General features: G+C 38.5%; 1 non-coding gene across 1 annotated transcript; it reads right to left on the reverse strand.

Annotated features, from left to right (window-relative positions):
• Nucleotides 1-1058: 1058 nt before the first annotated feature.
• Nucleotides 1059-1166, reverse strand: LOC112753780 (small nucleolar RNA R71). The gene has a single exon (XR_003178147.1). It is a non-coding gene; the product is annotated as a small nucleolar RNA R71 (small nucleolar RNA).
• Between the last annotated feature and the right edge of the window lie 2006 nt (nucleotides 1167-3172).

Here is a 3172-nt window from a genome sequence, read left to right on the forward strand (position 1 = left end):
AATTTCAATCACATCTTTTTCAAAATCAATTTCAAAATCTTTTCTAACTTCTTTAACTTCTTATCTTTTCAAAAATTAAGTTTCAAATCTTTTTCAATCAATCTTATTTTTTTGTCTGATTCTTATCTTTTTCAAAACTACCTAACTAACTCTCTCTTTCTAATTTTCGAAAATCCCTTCCCTCTTTTTCAAAATTCTTTTTTAATTAACTAATTGTTTTAAAATTTAATTTAATTGAATTTCATTTTTGTTTTTAATTTTTGAATTATAACTTTGATTTTAAATTAAAAACAAAAAAAATATTTTTTTATTTTAATTAATTTTCGAATTCTATCATCTCTCATCTCCTTCTATTTAATTATTCATCCACTAACACTTCTCTTCCACCCAAAATTCAAACACCATCTTCCTCTCTGTGTTCGAGTTTTTCTCTTCCCCTTCTTTTATTCTTCTCTTCTACTCACATAGAGAAATCTCTATACTGTGACATAGAGGATTCCATATTTTCTGTTTTCTTATTTTCCATATGAGCAGGAACAAGGATAAGAACATTCTTGTTGAAGCTGATCCTGAACCTGAAAGGACTCTAAAGAGGAAGCTAAGGGAAGCTAAAGCACAACTCTCTGGAGAAAATCTAACAGAAATTTTCGAAAAAGAAGGAGACATGGCCGAAAATAATAACAATGCAAGGAAGATGCTTGGTGACTTCACCGCACCGAATTCCAATTTACATGGAAGAAGCATCTCAATCCCTGCCATTGGAGCAAACAACTTTGAGCTGAAACCTCAATTAGTTTCTCTGATGCAACAGAACTGCAAGTTTTATGGACTTCTATCAGAAGATCCTTTTCAGTTCTTAACTGAATTCGTGCAAATCTGTGATACTGTTAAGACCAATGGGGTTGATCCCGAGGTCTATAGGCTCATGCTTTTCCCGTTTGCTATAAAGAGACAGAGCTAGAATATGGTTGGACTCTCAACCTAAGGATAGCCTAAACTCTTGGGATAAGCTGGTCACGGCTTTCTTAGCCAAGTTCTTTCCTCCTCAAAAGCTTAGCAAGCTTAGAGTGGATGTTCAAACCTTCAAATAGAAGGAAGGTGAATCCCTCTATGAAGCTTGGGAGAGATACAAGGAACTGACCAAAAAGTGTCCTTCTGACATGCTTTCAGAATGGACCATCCTGGATATATTCTATGATGGTCTGTCTGAATTATCTAAGATGTCATTGGACCATTCTGCAGGTGGATCCATTCACCTAAAGAAAACACCTGCAGAAGCTCAAGAACTCATTGACATGGTTGCAAATAACTAGTTCATGTACACTTTTGAAAGGAATCCTGTGAATAATGGGACGCCTCAAAGGAAGGGAGTTCTTGAAATTGATACTCTGAATGCCATATTGGCTCAGAATAAAATATTGACTCAGCAAGTCAATATGATCTCTCAGAGTCTAAATGGATTGAAGGAATCATCCAACAGTACTAAAGAGGCATCTTATGAAGAAGAAGCTTATGATCCTGAGAACCCTGCAATAGCAGAGGTGAATTACGTTGGTGAACCCTATAGAAACACCTATAATCCCTCATGGAGAAATCATCCAAATTTCTCATGGAAGGATCAACAAAAGCCTCAACAAGGCTTTAATAATGGTGGAAGAAACAGGTTTAGCAATAGCAAACCTTTTCCATCATCCACTCAGCAACAGACAGAGAATTCTGAGCAGAATCCATCTAGCTTAGCAATATAGTCTCTGATCTATCTAAGGCCACTGTGAGTTTTATGAATGAAACAAGGTCCTCCATTAGGAATTTAGAGGCACAAGTGGGCCAGCTAAGTAAAAGAGTCACTGAAACTCCTCCTAGTACTCTCCCAAGCAATATAGAAGAAAATCCAAAGAGAGAGTGCAAGGCCATTGATTTGACCATCATGGCCGAACCTACAAGGGAGGAGGAGGACGTGAATCCTAGTGAGGAAGACCTCCTGAGACGTTCAATGACCAATAAGGAGTTTCCCTTTGAGGAACCCAAGGAATCTGAGGCTCATCTAGAGACCATAGAGATTCCATTGAACCTCCTTCTGCCCTTCCTGAGCTCTGATGAGTATTCTTCTTCTAAAGAGAATGAAGACATTACTGAAGAGCTAGTCGCTAAGTACCTTGGTGCAATCATGAAGCTGAATGCCAAATTATTTGGTAATGAGACTTGGGAAGATGAACCTCCCTTGCTCACCGATGAACTGAATGCATTGGATAGGCAGAAATTACCTCAAAAGAAATAGGATCCTAGCAAATTCCTATTTCCCTGTAACATAGGCACCATGACCTTTGAGAAGGTTTTGTGTGACCTAGGGTCAGGAATAAACTTAATGCCACTCTCTGTAATGGAGAAACTTGGGATCTTTGAGGTGCAAGCTGCCAGAATCTCATTAGAGATGGCAGACAACTCAAGAAAATAGGCTTATGGACTAGTAGAGGACGTGTTAGTAAAGGTTGAAGGCCTTTACATCCCTGTTGATTTATAATCCTAAACCCTGGGAAGGATGAGGATGAATCCGTCATCCTTGGAAGACCCTTCCTAGCCACAGCAAGAGCTGTGATTGATGTGGACAGAGGAGAGTTGGTCCTTCACCTGAATGAGGACAACCTTGTGTTTAAAATTCAAGGATCTCCTTCTGTAACCATGGAGAGGAAGCATGAAAAGCTTCTCTCACTATAGAGTCAACCAGAGCCCCCACAGTCAAACTCTAAGTTAGGTGTTGGGAGGCCACAACCAAACTCTAAGTTTGCTGTTGAATCCCCACATTCAAACTCTAAGTTTAGTGTTGGGAGGTTCCAACAATGCTCTGCACATCTGTGAGGCTCCATGAGAGTTCACTGTCAAGCTATTGACATTAAAGAAGCGCTTGTTGGGAGGTAACCCAATGTTATCTAATTATATTTTTTTATTTTCTCTTGTTATTTTATGTTTTCTTTAGGTTGATGATAATGTGAAGTCACAAAAACTATTGAAAAATAAAAAACAGAATGAAAAATAGAATGAAAAATAACACACCCTGGAGGAAGAGCAGTCTGGCGTTTAAGGCCAGAAACAAGCACCAAGCTGGCATTTAACGCCAGAAACAAGCATCTGCCTGGCATTAAATGCCAAAAACAGGCTACATTTGGGCGTTTAA

The sequence above is a fragment of the Arachis hypogaea genome, chromosome 15 (genome assembly GCF_003086295.3).
Source record: "Arachis hypogaea cultivar Tifrunner chromosome 15, arahy.Tifrunner.gnm2.J5K5, whole genome shotgun sequence".
Classification (NCBI taxonomy): Eukaryota; Viridiplantae; Streptophyta; class Magnoliopsida; order Fabales; family Fabaceae; genus Arachis; species Arachis hypogaea.